Raw genomic sequence first — 18,574 nt, forward strand, 5'->3', positions numbered from 1 at the left:
AGGAGGGTTCCCCTTTCTCCACAACGTTGCCAGCATTTGTTGTGGTTTGTCTTTTGGATGGCAGCGATCCTTACTGGTGTGAGGTGATATCTCATTGTGGTTTTAATTTGCATTTCTCTGATGACAAGCGATGTGGCGCACCTTTTCATGTGTCTATTTGCCATGTGAATTTCTTCATTGGAGAACTGCCTGTTCAGCTCCCCTGCCCATTTTTTTATTGGAATATTTGCTTATGGTTTGTTGAGGTGTGTTAGCTCTTTATATATTTTGGATGTCAACCCTTTATTGGATCTGTCATTTATGAATATATTCTCCCATACTGTAGGATGCCCTTTTGTTCTGTTGATGGTGCCCTTTACTGTACAGAAGCTTTTAAGCTTGATATCATCCCATTTGTTCATTTTTGCTTTTCTTTCCCTTGCCTGGGGAGATGTATTCATGGAGAAGTCACTCATGTTTTTGTCAAAGAGATTTTTGCCTGTCTTTGGCTATGAGTTTTATGGTTTCATGTCTTACATTCAGGGGTTTGATCCATTTTGAATTTACTTTTGTGTATGGGGCTAGACAATGATCCATGTTTCCTCCTTTTTTGTAGCCATCACCTTGGGCTTTGGAGGCGTGACCGAGACCACCAGCTGCAGGACCAATACATCAGTGTTTGGCAGCACCATCTCATCGCCCTTCACATCCAGGGTGTCAGCAGGCCCCACTGGCAGTGGGGGCTTTGGGAGGAGCATGGCTGCCCCCCACTGCACCTCCACCACTGGGGCATTCGGTGTTGGGTCAGGACGGAGTGGGAGATCTGGTCTCAAGAACCCTTTCTGGGGAGCGTTGAATCCAAACTCCCTGGCTGCAGCTGGCCAGAGCACACCCTCTACCTTCCACATGGCCAGCACACCTCAGGACACGTCTGGGATTGCAGTTGAGATTTGGAATGGACTCGGTCTGCAGTGCAAGGCGCTGTTTTAAGTGCTGACACAGTCTCTGCTTTTGGAACTGTACGCTGTGGTGAAGATTTGGATGTTATCACAGAAGTTATCCATAAACAGTGTCCGGTAGCACTGTAGCTCATGACCGGAGGTGCTATTTAGGTAGTCAGTGGCAGCCTTTCTGACACAATAGCAAACTGAGGCCATGGACACAGTTCCAGAGTTGGGAGCAGGGACCGCGGTTGGGTGTGAGTGTGTTGCAGGCACAGGAGTAATGGCACGAAGGCAGAGATTAGCTCATGTTTTCATGAGCAGAGAAGAGCCAGGTGTGGCTAGAGGTTTAAAAAGGAAAGTGGGATAAAATGACATTAAGAGAGAGGCAGAAAGGAAGATCATTCATGGCCTTTTAAAATGTATTTTTTTTTTTTTTGCTATCAGTCTACCATTACATGCAGAACATCATGTTTACTAGGCTTCCCCCTTCACCAAATGCCCCCCATACCCCATTACAGTCACTGACCGTCAGTGTAGTGAGGTACTGTAGAATAACTACTTGTCCTCTCTGTGTTGCTCAGCCCTTCCCGTGCCACCCCACCACATTATACATGCTAATCATAAGGCCCCCTTTCATTTTCCCTGCCCTTCTCTCTCCCTTCCCACCCATCCTCCTCCGTCCCTTTCCCTTTGTAACTGTTAGTCCATTCCTGGGTTCTGTTATTCTGCTGCTGTTTTGATCCCTCAGTTTTTCCTTTGCTCTTTATACTCCAGAGATGAGTCAAATCATTTGGTACTTGTCTTTCTCCGCCTCGCTTATTTCACTGAGCATAATACCCTCTAGCTCCATTCATGTTGTTGCAAATGGTAGGATTTATTTTCTTATTATGGCTGAATTATATTCCATTGTGCATACATTCATCTACTGATGGACATGTAGGCTATTTCCATTTCTTGGCTGTTGTAAATAGTGCTGCGATAAACATAGGGGTACGTCTGTCTTTTTCAAAATGGGCTGCTGTATTCTTAGGGTAAATTCCAGGACCGGTATTCTTGGGTCAAATGGTATTTCTATTTTGAGCTTTTTGAGGAACCTCCATATTGCTTTGCACAATGGTTGAATGAATTAACATTCCCACCAACAGTGTAGGAGGGTTCTTTTGGATCGTGGTGATCCTTACTGGTGTGAGGTGATATCTCATTGTGGTTTTAGTTTGCATTTCTCTGATGACAAGTGATGTGGCACATCTTTTCATGTATCTATTTGCCATGTGAATTTCTTCATTGGAGAACTGCCTGTTCAGCTCCCCTGCCCATTTTTTTATTGGAATATTTGCTTATGGTTTGTTGAGGTGTGTTAGCTCTTTATATATTTTGGACGTCAACCCTTTATCAGATCTGTCATTTATGAATATATTCTCCCATACTGTAGGATGCCCTTTTGTTCTGTTGATGGTGCCCTTTACTGTACAGAAGCTTTTAAGCTTCATATCATCACAGTTGTTCATTTTTGCTTTTTTTCCCCTTGTGTGGGGAGATACATTCATGGAGAAGTCACTCATGTTTATGTCAAAGATATTTTTGCCTGTCTTTGGCTATGAGTTTTATGGTTTCATGTCTTACATTCAGGGGTTTGATCCATTTTGAATTTACTTTTGTGTATGGGGCTAGACAATGATCCATGTTTCCTCCTTTTTTGCAGCCATCACCTCAGGCTTTGGAGCCGTGACCGAGACCACCAGCTGCAGGACCAATACATCAGTGTTTGGCAGCACCATCTCATCGCCCTTCACATCCAGGGTGTCAGCAGGCCCCACTGGCAGTGGGGGCTTTGGGAGGAGCATGGCTGCCCCCCACTGCACCTCCACCACTGGGGCATTCGGCGCTGGGTCAGGATGGAGTGGGAGAACTGGACTCAAGAACCCTTTCTGGGGAGCGTTGAATCCAAACTCCTTGGCTGCAGCTGGCCAGAGCACACCCTCTACCTTCCACATAGCCAGCACGCCTCAGGACACGTCTGGGATTGCAGTTGAGATTTGGAATGGACTCGGTCTGCAGTGCAAGGCACTGTTTTAAGTGCTGACACAGTCTCTGCTTTTGGAGCTGTACGCTGTGGTGAAGATTTAGATGTCATCGCAGACGTTATCCATTAACAGCTTATCCATTAGCACTGTAACTCATGACCGGAGGAGCTATTTAGGTAGTCAGCGGCAGCCTTTCTGACACAACAGCAAACTGAGGCCATGGCCGCAGTTCCAGAGTTGGGAGCAGGGACCACAGTTGTGTGTGAGTGTGTTACAGGCACAGGAGTAAAGGCCCGAAGGCAGCGATGAGCTCATGTTTTCATGAGCAGAGAAGAGCCACGTGTGACTAGAGGTTTAAAAAGGAAAGTGGGATAAAATGACATTAAGTACAGGCAGAAAGGAAGATAATTCATGGCCTTTTAAAATGTATTTTTTTTTTGGTATCAGTCTACCATTACATGCAGAACATCATGTTTACTAGGCTTCCCCCTTCACCAAATGCCCCTCCATACCCCATTACAGTCACTGACCGTCAGTGTAGTGAGGTACTGTAGAATCACTACTTGTCCCCTCTGTGTTGCTCAGACCTTCCTGTGCTCCCCCACCAAATTATACATGGCAGTCATAAGGCCCCGTTTCTTTTTCTGAAGCCTTATTCCTCCTTTCCCACCCATCCTCCTCAGTCCCTTTCCCTTTTGTAACTGTTAGTTCATTTTTGTGTTCTGTGGTTCTACTGCTCTTTTCTTCCCTAAATTTGGTTTGTTTTTATGCTCCAAATTTGAGTGAAATCATTTGATAGTTGTCTTTCTCCACTTGGCTTATTTCACTGAGCATAGTACCCTGTAGCTCCATCCATGTAGTTGTAAATGGTAGGATTTGTTTTCTTCTTATGGCTGAATTATGTTCCATTGGGCATATGCATCACATCTTTTTTATCCATTCATCTACTGATGGACATGTAGGTTGTTTCCATTTGTTGGCTGTTGTAAATAGTGCTGCCATAATAATAGGGTTGCATATGTCTTTTTCAAACTGGGCTGCTGTATTCCTAGAGTAAATTCCTAGGAGTGGAATTCCTAGGAGTGGGTGAAATGGTTTTGAGCTTTTTGAGGAACTTCCATATTGCTTTCCACAATGGTTGAACTGTTTTACATTCCCACCAGCAGTGTAGGAGGTTTCCCCTTTCTCCATATCCTCGCCAACATTTGTTGTTGTTTGTGTTTTTGATGGCAGCGATCCTTACTGGTGTGAGGTGATATCTCATTGTGGTTTTAATTTGCGTTTCTCTGATGACAAACAATGTGGCACATCTTTTCATATGTCTATTGGCCACCAGAAATTCTTCTTTGGAGAACAATCTGTTCAGCTCCACCACCCATTTTTTAATTAGATTATTTGGTTTTTGTTTGTTGGGCTGTGTTAACTCTTTATATATTTTGGTTGTCAACACTTTATGAGTTCTGTCATTTATGAATATATTCTCCCATACTGTAGGATGTCCTTTTGTTCTGTTGGTGGTGTCCTTTACTGTACTGAAGCTTTTAAGCTTGATGTAGTTCCATTTGTTCATTTTTGTTTTTGTTTCCCTTGCCTGGGGAGATACGTTCATGAAGAAGTCACTGATGTTTATGTCCAAGAGATTTTTGCCTGTTTTTGTCTAAGAGTGTTATGGTTTCATGACTTACATTCAAGTCTTTGATCCATTTCAAATTTACTTTAGTGTATGGGGTTCAACAATGATCCATGTTTCCTCCTTTCTTGCAGCCATCACCTTGGCCTTTAGAGCTATGACCCTGACCACCAGCAGCAGCACCAGTAGCTCAGTCTTTGGCGGCACCACCTCATTGCCCTTCACATCCAGGGTGTCAGCAGGTCCCACTGGCAGTGGTGGCTTTACAATGAGCATGGCTGGCCCACACAGTGGCTCCACCACTGGGACATTCGGCATTGGGTCAGGACGTAGTGGGAGAACTGGTCTCAGGAACCCTTTCTGGGGAGGGTTGAATCCGAACTCCCTGGGTGCAGTTGGCCAGAGCACACCCTCTACCTTCCACATGGCCAGCATGCCTCAGGACACGGCTGGGATTGCAGGTGAGATTTGGAATGGACTCGGTCTGCAGTGCAAGGCGCTGTTTTAAGTGCTGACACAGTCTCTCCTTTTGGAGCTGTACACTGTGGTGAAGATTTAGATGTTATCACAGAAGTTATCCATAAACAGCATCAGGTAGCAGTGTAACTCATGACCGGAGGAGCTATTTAGGTAGACAGTGGCAGCCTTTCAGTGATAGTAGAAAACAGAGGCCATGGCCGCAGTTCCAGAGTTGGTAGCAGGGACAGCGGCTGGGGGTCAGAACCTTGTAGGCACAGGAGCAAAGGCCCAAAGGCAGAGACAAGCTTATGTGTTCATGAGCAGACAAGAGCCAGGTATGGCTAGAGGTTTAAAAAGGAAAGTGAGATAAAATGACATTGAGAGACAAGCAGAAAGGAAGATCATTCCCGGCATAAAAAAAATTTTTTTTGGTATCAATCTACAATTACCATAAGAACATTATGTTTATTTGGCTCCTGCCTTCACCAAATACCCCGCAGAAACCCCATTAGAGTCACTGTCTGTCAGCATAGTGAAATGGTGTAGAATCACTACTTGTCTTTTCTGTGTAGCCTAGCCCTCCCCATGCCCCACCACATTATACATGCTAATCCTAATGCCCCCTTTCTTTTTCCCTGCCCTTCTCTCTCCCTTCCCACCCATCCTCCTCAGTCCCTTTCCCTTTGTAACTGTTAGTCCATTCTTGGGTTCTGTGATTCTGCTGCTGTTTTATTACTTCTGTTTTTCCTTTGTTCTTCTACTCCAGAGATGAGTGAAATTATTTGGTACTTGTCTTTCTCCACCTCCCTTATTTCACTGAGCATAATACCCTCTAGCTCCATCCATGTTGTTGCAAATGGTAGGATTTGTTTTCTTCTTATGGCTGAATTATATTCCATTGTGCATATGTATCACATCTTTTTTATCCATTCATCTACTGATGGACATGTAGGTTGTTTCCACTTCTTGGCTGTTGTAAATAGTGCTGCAATAAACATAGGGGTGCATGTGTCATTTTCAAAATGGGCTGCTGTATTCTTAGGGTAAATTCCTAGAAGTGGAATTCCTGGGTCAAAAGGTATTTCTATTTTGGGCTTTTTGAAGAACTTCCATATAGCTTTCCACAATGGTTGAATGATTTTACATTCCCATGAACATCGTAGGAGGGTTCCCCTTTCTCCACAGCCTTGCCAAGATTTGTTGTTTGTGTTTTGGATGGTAGTGATCCTTACTGGTGTGAGGTGATATCTCATTGTGGTTTTAATTTGCATTTCTCTGATGACATGCCACATGGCGCATCTTTTCATGTGTCTATTGGCCATCTGAATTTCTTCTTTGGAGAACTGTCTGTTCAGCTCCCCTGCCCATTTTTTAGTTGGATTATTTGCTTTTTGTTTGTTGAGCTGTGTTAGCTCTTTATATATTTTGGATGTAAACCCTTTATCAGATCTTTTATGAATATGTTCTCCCTTACTGTAGGATGTCCTTCTGTTCTGTTGATGGTGTTCTTTACTGTACAGAAGCTTTTAAGCTTAATATAGTTCCATCTGTTCATTTTTCCTTTTGTTTCCCTTGCCTGGGTAGATATGTTCATGAAGAAGTCGCTCATGTTTATGTCCAAGAGATTTTTGCCTGGTTTCATGACTTACTTTCAGGTCTTTGATCCATTTTGAATTTACTTTTGTATATGGGATTAGACAGTGATCTATGTTTCCTCCTTTTTTGCAGCCATCACATCGGCCTTTGGAGCTATGACCCTGACCACCAGCAGTGGGACCAGTAGCTCAGTCTTTGGCGGCCCACCTCATCACCCTTCACATCCAGAGTGTGAGCAGGTCCTGCTGGCAGTGGGGGCTTTCGGATGAGCATGGCTGCCCCCCACAGCAGCTCCACCACTGGGACATTCGGCTTTGGGTCAGGACAGAGTGGGAGAACTGGTCTCAAGAACCTTTTGTGGGGAGGGTTGAATCAGAACTGCCTGTTTGCAGCTGGCCACAGCACACCCTCTACCTTCCACATGGCCAGCATGCCTCAGAACACGTCTGGGATTGCAGGTAAGATTTGGAGTGGACTTGGTCTGCAGTGCAAAGCACTGTTTTAAGTGCTGACACAGTCTCTGCTTTTGGAGCTGTACGCTGTGGTGAAGATTTAGATGTTATCACAGAATTTATCCATAAACAGCATCCGATAGCAGTGTAACTCATGACCGGAGGCACTATTTAGGTAGTCAGCAGCAGCCTTTCCCAGACAGTAGAAAACTGAGGCAATGCAATTCCAGAGCTGGGAGCAGGGACAGTGGCTGGGGTTCAGAATGTTGCAGGCACTGTAGCAAAGGTCCAAAGGCAGAGACAAGCTTATGTTTTCATGAGCAGAGAAGAGCCAGTGAGCCAAACGTTTAGAAAGGAACGTGGGATAAAATGACATTAAGAGACACATAGAAGGGAGATTATTCACAGCCTTTAAAATTTTTTTTTTTGGTATCAATCTACAATTACCTGAAGAACATTATGTTTACTAGGCTCCCTCCTTCACCAAGTACCACACACATACCCCATTACAGTCACTGTCCATCAGCATAGTAAGATGCTGTAAAATCACTACTTGTCTTCTCTGTGTAGCCTAGCCCTCCCCGTGTCCCCGCACATTGTAAGTACCAATCATAATGCCCACTTTCTTTTTCCCTGCTCTCATCCCTCCCTTCCCACCCATCCTCCTCAGTCCCTTTTCCTTTGGTGACTGTTAGTCCACTCTTGGGTTGTGTGATTCTGCTGCTGTTTTGTTCCTTCAGTTTTTCCTTTGTTCTTATACTCCAGAGATGAGTGAAATCATTTGGTACTTGTCTTTCTCCACCTCACTTAGTTCACTGAGCATAATACCCTCTAGCTTCATCCATGTTGTTGCAAATGGTGGAATTTTTTTTCTTCTTATGGCTAAATTATATTCCATTGTGCATATGTATCACATCTTTTTTATCCATTCATCTACTGATGGACATGTAGGTTGTTTCCATTTCTTGGCTGTTTTAAATAGTGCTGCGATAAACATAGGGGTACATCTGTCTTTTTCACACTGGGCTTCTGTATTCTTAAGAGTAAATTCCTAGGTGTGGAATTCCTGGGTCAAATGGTATTCTATTTTGAGCTTTTTGAGGAACTTCCATATTGCTTTCCACAATGGTTGAACTATTTTACATTCCCAGGAACATCATAGGAAGGTTCCCCTTTCTCCACAGCCTCGCCAACATTTGTTGTTGTTTGTGTTTTGGATGGTGGTGATCCTTACTGGTGTGAGGTGATATCTCATTGTGGTTTTATTTGCATTTCTCTGATGACAAGCGATGCGGCGCATCTTTTCATGTGTCTGTTGGCCATCTGAATTTAATCTTTGGAGAACTGCCTGTTTAGCTCCCCTGCCCATTTTTTAATTGGATTATTTGCCTTTTATTTTTTGAGCTGTGTTAGCTCTTTATATATTTTGGATGTCAACCCTTTATCGGATCTGTCATTTATGAATATATTCTCCCATACTGTAGGATGTCCTTTTGTTCTGTTGATGGTGTTCTTTACTGTACAGAAGCTTTTATGCTTCATATAGTCCCATTTGTTCATTTTTGCTTTTTTTCCCCTTGCCTGGGCAGATACATTCATGAAGAAGTCACTCATGTTTATGTCCAAGAGATTTTTGCCTGTTTTTGTCTAAGACTTTTATGGTCTCATGACTTACATTCAGGTCTGTGATCCACTTCGAATATACTTTTGTGTATGGTGTTAGACAATGATCCATATTTCCTCCTCTTTTGCAGCCACCACATCGGGCTTTGGAGCTAGGACCCAGATCACCAGCAGCAGGACCAGTTGCTTAGTGTATGGCAGTACCACCTCATCACCCTTCACGTCCGGGGTGCCAGCAGGCCCCACTGGCAGTGGGGGCTTTGGGATGATCATGGCTGCCCCCCACAGCAACTCCACCACCAGGACATTCCACTTTGCAGCAAGGCGGAGTGGGAAAACTGGTGGTACAGCCCCTTTCAAAGGAGGCTTGATTTAGAACTCCCTGGGTGCTGCTGGCCAGAGCACACCCTCTGTCTGTCATGTGGCCAGCACCCCTCAGAACACATCTGTGTTTGCAGGTAAGATTTGGAATCGGCTCGGTCTCCAGTGCCAGGTGTTGTTTTAAGTGCCGACGAAGTCTCTGCTCTCGGAGCTGTACGCTATGGTGAAGAGACAGATGTTATCACAGATGTTATCTGTGAACAGCATCAGGTAGCAGTGTAACTCATGACCGGAGGAGCTACTTAGGTAGTCAGCAGCAGCCTTTCTGACACAATAGCAAACAGAGGCCATAGCCACAGTTCCAGAGTTGGAAGTAGGGACAGCGGCTGGGGGTGAGTGTGTTGCAGGCACAGGAGTAAAGGCCCAGAGGCAGAGATGAGCTCATGTTTTCATGAGCAGAGAAGAGCCACGTGTGACTAGAGGTTTAAAAAGGAAAGTGGGATAAAATGACATTAAGAGACAGGCAGAAAGATAGATCATTCATGGCCTTTTAAAGTGTATTTTTTTTTGGTATCAGTCTACCATTACATGCAGAACATCATGTTTACTAGGCTTCCCCCTTCACCGAATGCCCCACCATACCCTATTAGAGTCACTGTCCATCAGTGTAGTAAGGTACTGTAGAATCACTACTTGTCCTCTCTGTGTTGCTCAGCCCTTCCCATGCCACCCCTCCACATTATACATGCTAATCATAAGGCCGCCTTTCTTTTTCCCAACCCTTTTCCCTCCCTTCCCACCCATCTTCCTCAGTCCCTTTCCTTTCGTAACTGTTAGTTCATTTTTGGGTTCTGTAATTCTGCTGCTCTTTTCTTCCTTCAGTTTTTCTTTGTTCTTATACTCTGCATATGAGTGAAATCATTTGGTACTTCTCTTTCTCTACCTGGCTTATTTCACTGAGCATAGTACCCTCTAGCTCCATCCATGTTGTTGCAAATGGTAGGATTTGTTTTCTTCTTTTGGGTGAATAATATTCCATTGTGTATATGTACCACATCTTTATCCATTCATCTACTGATGGACCCTTACGTTGCTTCCATTTCTTGGCTATTGTAAATTGTACTGCCATAAACATAGGGGTGCATCTGGCTTTTTCAAACTGGGCTGCTATATTCTTAGGGTAAATTTCTAGAAGTGGAGTTCCTGGGTCAAGTTGTATTTCTATTTTGAGTTTTTTGAGGAACCTCCATACTGCTTTCCACAATGGTTGATCTAATTTACATTCCCACCAGCAGTGTAGGAGGCTTCCCCTTTGTCTGCAAACTCGCCAACATTTGTTGTTGTTTGTCTTTTGGATGGTAGCAATTCTTACTGGAGTAAGATGATATCGTTTCCTCCTTTTTTGCAGCCACCACCTCGGGTTTTGGAGCTACGACCCACACCACCAGCAGTGGGACCAGTAGTTCAGTGTTTGGGAGCAGCACCTCATCACCCTTCATGTCTGGGGTGTCAGCAGGCCCTGTTCACAGTTGGGGCTTTGGGATGAGCGTGGCTGTCCCCCACAGCAGCTCCACAGCTGGGGAATTCAACTTTGGGGAGTACAGAGTGGGAGCACTGGTGTCACGGCCCCTTTCTGGGGTGGCTTGAGTAAGAACTACCTGGGTGCAGCTGGCCAGAGCACACCCTTTGCCTTCCACGTGGCCAGCATGCCTCAGAACACGTCTGTGTTTGCACATCAGGTTTGGAATGGGGTCGGTGCCGGAGTCCAGCTCCAGCTGAGGTGTGGGTCACGAAGGAAAGGACAGCGTCAGCGAATGAGATGAATGAGGAGACGAAACACCCAATTAAAGTTGTAACATCTCCTGACATCAAGTGGCAGGGTCTTTATTTTTGTATCTTTTTATGGTTTTCATAATGTTGAACATTTTTTAAAATTATGAATAAAACATTCCTTTTTCTGTCAGTTTACATAATTTCAGCTTATTACCCTTAAGTAAATATCATTATTTCTTCTAATAGTAGCCATTTAACATTTAATTTTTAACTTTCCCCTAGTCTATTGTGATTAGTAATTCATGTAAGCTACGTGCTAGGTGGTAAACAGAAAATGGCGTAAGACAGCATGTGGGTTAAGCGTGTGGGCTATGATTTTTACTTTAAGCATGTAAAATTATATAGACTTTTAGATATGTGTCTAAGGTATGTGTCTAAGGCTATATAAAGTTTAAGCAGGTTATATAAAATGCAAGCTATATGTCTTTTGGTTATTAAGTCTAACTATATTATTAATTAAATCCTATCCTACGTATGTGGGTTGAACCTTACATCTAAAATCTAGGGATGGTACTCCTATCACCCATTCCTTAACATTCCTATGAATACAATAAAAACACCTTATTCTTTTATAATATTCATTCCACAATTTCAGATGTTTACACCTTTCCTCCTGCATCTACAGGCACCAGGGCCTTGCAGTCCTCTTTATCCTTTATATAACAACACTAAATCTGCTCTTACTACCTTACTATTAATATAGTAATATTTTATAAATTTATCATAAACTTTTATATATGGGGTATTTGTCAATATAAATTTTATTTTGTTCATAAATTCTTTCTATGAGGGGGTTATCAGAGGTGTCTTCTAATATTATAAGCAACATAAGGGGGGCCCTGGGCAGTGAGGACTATTCATCTTTATTACTTTGCTGTTTCATATAAGTTTCTTGGGAGAATGGGTCTTTCCATGGCCTAGGTTCCCATAACTCCTTCTCTGCCAATATTCTAAAAAAATCCCGGTTAGTCATGTTTGAATTGTTACAAAGGGGAGGACAAACTGCATCTAGTTCTAAGAGAGGCCCGGGCTGTTCTGCCTCACTTATTTGCGGCAGTCTGCCTGGAACAGTTGGTCCCATAACACTGCTTTCATTTCCGGAATTCCTGCTTTGATCAATATTTTGGGTTATGTTATTTACTAAAGATGAATATTTCCCATATATGAGCCCAATCACCAACATCATAACTGCAAAAATAAGTGCGGGAATTGGCAGGGGCCAGCTATGAGGTTTCCTGTTTTCAGGATTCCTCCTCGTGCCTGGACCTTGTCAAACAGCATGAGCAGCATGGCCTGCACCAGCTCGGTCTGCAGTGCCAGGTGCTGTTTTAAGTGCCGACACGGTCTAGGAGCTGTATGCTGTGGTGAAGAGAGAGATGTTATCACAGATGTTATCTGTAAACAGTGTCAGGTAGCGGTATAACTCATGACCGGAGGAGCTATTTAGGTAGTCAGTGGCAGCCTTTCTGAGACAATAGAAAATGGAGGCCATGGCCATAGTTCCAGAGTTGGGAGCGGCTGGGGGTGAGGACGTTGCAGGCACAGGAGCAAAGGCCCAAAGGCAGACACGAGTGTAATGTTTTCATGAGCAGAGAAGAACCAACTGTGGCCAGAGGTTTAAAAAGGAAAGTGGGATAAAGTGACATTAATAGACAGCAGAAAGGAAGATCTTTCATGGCCTTTTAAAATGTTTTTGTTAAAGTACTAAGGGAAGTCACTATAGAATTTCAGGCAGAAGGAAGTGATTTTATTTGCCATGTGGAAGATGCATGATGAGTAGTTTGGTCCCTGGTAGCTTCCGTTTTCCTCACTGAATATAACAGCTCCTTGGCGTGGGTTACGGGGAGATGTGTACCAAGGAGGGCCTCTCTCAGTAATCATTTTGGAGAGGGGGAGAAAACGACGTGTGAGAGCCATGCCAGGCAGTTCTGAAGTCTGGGAAATTGTGGTTAGGAATTTGAAGCAAGGCCAGTCAGCACAGTTGTGTCTGCCCAGCAACATTCAGTCTTGAGGTGTGGACCTAAAATCAGTGGATAGAGAGTAAACCCAACCTGGTTAAGTGGCACAGGGAGCAGGAGGGGCAGGGGGCTGACTACAGGCCCTGATGAGGCAGCAGATCCGGAGTGGGTGGGGTTGGCATGGGAGCAGGGACAGCACTGTGCTCGCAGCCAAGATCTGGGAGCAAGAGCAGTTCCGAGTTGTGATAAGGTGTGACCCCCAGAGGTTGGGTGTGGGGGAAGAGTACATGCAAGGTCAGCACCTCGGGGGGCACCCTCCCCACCTCAGGCCTAGACAGATACAGTTACATGTGAGAGGACCTTCCCAGAGAGCCGCTGTGGAGGGTAGCCCAGCACTGGGCAGGAGGCTCCATGAGGGTAAGCATGTGCAGGAGACAGAGTTGGAGTGGGCCTGTGGGAGGATGGGGGCTGACTGTGGGGTGGGCCTGCAGTGAAGTAGAGGAGAGGGGGCAGGCAAATGGGGAGGAGACATAATGTTAGTCCTGAGAGATGAGAGGTCCACTCAGTGTCCCCCTCAGCTGTGTTGTGGTACCCAAGGGAGTGCAAAGGTTCTCCTCAGGTGGCCAACAGCTCAGGCTCTGCTGCAGTGGTGGTGGTGGGGCAGGCTCACCTGGAGCACAGGGGTTAGGACCCAGTCACCCCGTGTGCTTCCTTACCAAGGGGTGAGGTCGATAGCGGTGTGGGCTAAGGGATCCTGTGGGGATGCGTTTGCAAGCAGACCTCCCCCCAGTTCATTACCGCCTGCTTTGACACCTTTTGCTTGTGGGCCTAGTTTCCAGTTCTTTGCAGTCTCTCCATTCTAGGCACATCCACACCCACCTTTGGTCAGAACACCCCTGGGGTAGGTGCATCGGGCAGCAGCCTCTCCTTTGTGGTGTCCTCAGCACCTGCCCAGGGCTTTGCTGGACCTGGAACCTTTGGTAAGCCACAAGTCTCTCTAGTCAGGGTGACCTGCATATTACTTGAAGATGGGGTGGGGTTGTTGGGGTAGCACTGTCTATTTTCCCTGGTCCTTGTCCCCACCACAAAAAAGAATCAAAAGGCAGAGACACAGTAGTGAAGCAGAGGAAAAGTTTTATTTAAAGTACTTACAGAAAAAGTGCAGGCAACTTCAGAGAGAGACAGCACCCTGAAAGGTTGAAAAGAAAGTTTAAAGTGAAAAGGTTTTGCACTTAGAAAGTGCAGGCGATCTCGGAGAGGAGCGTCCTGAGAGCTTGGGGGTTCCCCCTTTTAAGGATTCTTCAGGAATGTGACTAAGGGCTGGGGTTGCAGACCTGTTCAGTGGTCTTTGAATAATACTTAGAACTAACTTAACACAAGCAACTTCCTGCTGTGATTTCTCCCTGGGAGCCAAGCCTTCTTGGTCTGGGAGCATATCAAACAAGACTGCCTGCCCAGCCCCCAAGGTGGGCTGAGTTATTGTCTGTTTGCTAAAGAGTAAGTTAAGAATCTCACTTCTTAACTTCCTGGATATTAAAACACAATCTTACTTTTAAGATGAAATCCTTCCTGCCTGTGACTATGTTGTTTATGCTGGGCTGGCTTGCCATTATTAATCGCCCAGATTGCAAACTACTTGATTAGGGCCAAAGGAGAAAAAAAAAAAAAAAACAGCATGTAAGTTAAGTAAAAAAAATAAGCTGGGCCTGCATGATTAACACAATAAAGCCATGGGCTATGCTGAGGTACTCTCCTTTCTCTGGGGAATATTCAAACATTCCAGGCCAAGTTGCTCCAGGCTTTTTGAGCTTTCACTGATCCACTCTGGGTCATTTTTAGTGGGCTTTTTCCTGACCTTATTCTCTTCCCATCCCACTCATATCTATTTTCCTGCCTAACAGGGTGTGGTCCCTTCCCCTCTGGGAAAAAAACAGGCTAATAAGCACAAGAAAGATGTGACCTCGCGGGCAGTCAGGTGCCGCTGAGGAGCCATTTCTGGTAGAAGTGCAAATTAAAATCACACTAAGGTATCACCTCACACCAGTCAGGATGGCCACTATCTGAAGACAAGAAACAACAAATGCTGCTGAGGATGTGGAGAAAGGAGAACCCTCCTACACTTTGGTGGGAATGTAAATTGGCGCAATTGCTATGGAACACAGTATGGAGGTTCCTCAAAAAACTAAAAATAGAAATACCATTTGACCCAGTAATTTACCCCCCCAAAAAAAACAAAATCCCTGATTTGGAAAGACATATGTACCCCTGTTTATTGCTGCACTATTTGCAATAACCAAGGTATGGAAGCAACCTAAGTGTCCATCAATAAAATAAAAGATAGATAAATTAAATAGAATAAAGGATAGATAAATTTATCTATAGGATAAAGAAGATGTGGTACATATACATAATGGAATATTATTCAGCCATAGAAAGAAAAGAAATACTGCCATTTCCAACAACATGGATGGATCTAGAAGGCATTATGCTCAGGGAAACAAGCCAGACAAAGACAAATACCGTATGATTTCACTTATTTGTGGAATATAAAAACAAAGCAAAACAGAAGGAATAAAACAGCAGTAGACTCAGACACTGAGAAGTGACTAGTTGTTACCAAGCTGGTGGGGAAAGAGGCTGAGGGGGATAAAAGGACACAATAATTCACAATCACAATATAATTTGGTCAGAATAGTACAGCATGGAGAACATAGTCAATGATTCTGTAACATTTTTCTATATTGATCAACGGTAATCACACTAGAGGGGGTAAGGTTTTAATCATATGCATAACTGTGGAACCACTGTGTTGTATATTTGAAACAAAAAGAGTGTATATCAATGATACTTCAATTCAAAAAAAAAAAAGAAAAGCCTTTTAATTAAAAGGATTTTCAATATTAGAATACATTACTAAAGGTCAACCATGGTGTTTTCATATCTTCTAATCTTAGCATGTTAGCCAACCACCTATCTTTGATTATGAATTTAAGGAGTTGATGGATTAGAAAAAAAACTTTCCCCCATGCACCTAATTCAAGAACTGCTTTTCATTACTCCAAGAAAATTATACTCAAAGCAGACTGACATTTCCTATAATCTAGGATTTTGTATTAGTTTTAATAAAAAAATCTAAAACACAGCTTTCATAAATCCATTTATGTTCCTGGTGGTGATGACGGAAGATTTTAGAGAAGACATAAATTCCATCAGAAAATACTAACAACGATCACACTGAAAAAATTACTTAACATCAGCTTTCCCTACAAGTAATGTCATTTTATTATTAATTTTTCTTAAGTTGGGGTAACCTGTTTTATCTCCTTTGCGTGAATGTTTGCAATGCCCAAAACATTCCTGAAAGGAAAGGAGCGACACACAGCAGCAATTCACCAGAGAATTCCGCTTTATTAGGGAAAGGTGCTGGGTTATATAGGAAGGGGCATGAGCTCATTGAGGTGTCACTTCTATGGGGCTGGTGCCTGTTGGCTAGGTGCTGGGAGTGGGAGGGGGGAGAGAGGTGATTGGTCTTCAGGTGGCACTGGCAGGAACCGAGGACCTGGAAGAGAAGCCGGAAGTTCGCCATCTTACTGGTGGGGACCCTTCATTCCCCCCTTTCTCCTCTACGGGGTTGTGGAGGTTGCTTTTCTCTCTGACTGCTTCCTGCTGAACGGGGGCGGAGAAGGGAGTAAGGGCTTGAGGACTGGGAAGAAAGGGTTGATAGGACTCCCCACAGTAAGGACGAGTAGATGTGGACTTCTTCAGGTTGGAAATCAATGAAGGTTCCCTGTAACTATAGGTCGAGGACTTGTTGATTCTAATGGTGGTGCCAGGAGGATACGGGTGCCAGAAGCCAGGCATCTGCGGCCATTGTTTCCATCAGAGAGAGGGGTCCATCTTAGTATGTGGTGAGGAGGTTACGTGAGGGTGAGGGATCCTCTGTGGCCAGAAGCTGATAGTTCATGAGTAAAAGCTGGTTGAAAGTTTGATTAGAGATTTTTCCGACTTGGGATTTGATGAACTTTATTATACAGGGTAAGAAGAGACAGGCAAGAAGAATGATTATTATGGGGCCTGCAATGGGCCAGAGCCAGGTGAGGAAGGGGTTTGTTAGTGCTGACGAGAATGGGTTGGAATTGGAAGCAGAGTGGAGACTGGAGGCAAGGTCGGTGAGTTTGGTAATGTCAGTTTCTACAATGCCGGATTCGTTGATGTAATAGCAGCACTCTTCCCAGAGGAAGACACAGGTGCTGCCCGTCTTGGCTGTAAGCAGATCTAAGGCCCACCGGTTTTGAAGGGGGACCTTAGCTAGCGAAGTGACCTGTCTTTTGAGAGAGGCCAGGGAATCAGCAGTGGATGTCAGGGCTCCCTCAAGTTTGGCGTTGAGAGCTCTAATTGCCCATAGAGAGTGACTCAAGGCTCCCCCAGAAAATCCTGCCTCAATGGCTGAGGTGGTCAAAGAGATACTGACCATGATGGGAAGGAAAGCAGCCCTTTTTGTGCGCGAGGGCAAGGGAGGTTGGAACTCAAGGAATTCCGCCATGCTGTAAAGTGTAAGCTATGGGATTAGGGTGACAAGAATGCAGGGTGTGCTGGAGTTGGGAGGCAGTGAAGTGCGCTGGAGGGGGGTGGAGTCGGGCCTACACAGTGGTGGATGGTGAGATTATCTGCGTATTCTGGTTCCCATAGGGGTATGTCTGCCAGGGGGCAGAGGGGTTGTCTTTCTGCATGGAAGGAGTAGTTGGAAATATTAAGGGGCACGACGGCCAGCAGTGGACGCTGTAGTGATGCGCACAAGAAACAACTGGTGGTGTTAAGGGTGTGGTTGAGAAAGACGGTGGTGTCCTGAATGAGCTGTAATGAAGAGTAGGAGAAATTGGAAGAGGGGCGGGGATAAGAAGATGAAGAGGCGCCGTCAAGAGTTTGGATAATGACTTTTTCGGAATGTCTGATATCTGACGCAATTGAGAGATCTGGGAATGAGAGGGAACAAACTTTCAAGAGATATGAAGGGTACTGTGGGGGGTCGAGGACCCCCCATAGTAAACTGAGGCTGTGACTCTGGCAGCTCATCAAGAGTCCAAGGGATCTGGGATTGATAAGGAGAATGAGCCGTTGGGATATTTCATGAAATGGTTGGAGGAGTAATACTGTGGGTACCGGGAATTACTCATGTAGTGAATGGCACAAGACCAGTAGGGACATCTCCCGTAGGTGTCTGACCATCGCCTGCAATAGGCTTGTTTTTGGTCATAGAGGAAGCAGAGGTAGGGAGAATAAGGGTAGCTGCTAGTGAACACCGGTGGAGAGAGGAAAGTGGAGGTATAAAGGCTCAGAGCAGCTTTTCAGAGGGCAGTCTGATGTGGCAATGAGGGCAGTAACTTTTGTTTGATGCTGTGTGTAAGTTTGTCTGACTTTGAATTGCCATACAAAGGAGGCTGGGGTGGTGGGGAAGACAATAGGAATGAGGAAAAAAAGCGAGAGAGCAGTAAAGGAGGAAAAAGTCATGATTCGGGTATGGATGGCAAAGGGGGTGAACGGGATTTTGGAGGAAAGAGGACAGTAAGGTCAGGAGTCTGGAGGGAGGGAGAGTCTGTAAACTTTTGTAGGTTAAGAGATCTTTTAGGTGATGTGGAGCAGAGTGGTAAGGGGCACCCTGAATGTTAGTTTATGAGCTTCCTTCTGCAAGAGCTGTCCAGCGGCTAATGCCCGTAGGCAGGGGGCCCATCCCCGAACTGTGGGGTCTAATTGCTTG

The 18,574-nt window shown here is 44.8% G+C and overlaps 1 protein-coding gene across 1 annotated transcript in view; it reads left to right on the top strand.

The window, feature by feature from the left end:
* The window catches only part of LOC108387380 (nuclear envelope pore membrane protein POM 121-like), a 29,943-nt gene extending 18,372 nt beyond the window's left edge, over window positions 1–11,571 (top strand). The window contains exons 9-12 of the mRNA XM_073214267.1: window positions 596–1,091; window positions 2,626–7,090; window positions 8,839–9,165; window positions 10,437–11,571. The gene's annotated coding sequence lies outside the window, so the exon portion shown is untranslated. The remainder of the gene's footprint in view (window positions 1–595; window positions 1,092–2,625; window positions 7,091–8,838; window positions 9,166–10,436) is intronic.
* The last annotated feature ends 7,003 nt before the right edge of the window (window positions 11,572–18,574 follow it).

The sequence above is a fragment of the Manis javanica genome, chromosome 10 (assembly GCF_040802235.1).
Source record: "Manis javanica isolate MJ-LG chromosome 10, MJ_LKY, whole genome shotgun sequence".
Taxonomy (NCBI): domain Eukaryota; kingdom Metazoa; phylum Chordata; class Mammalia; order Pholidota; family Manidae; genus Manis; species Manis javanica.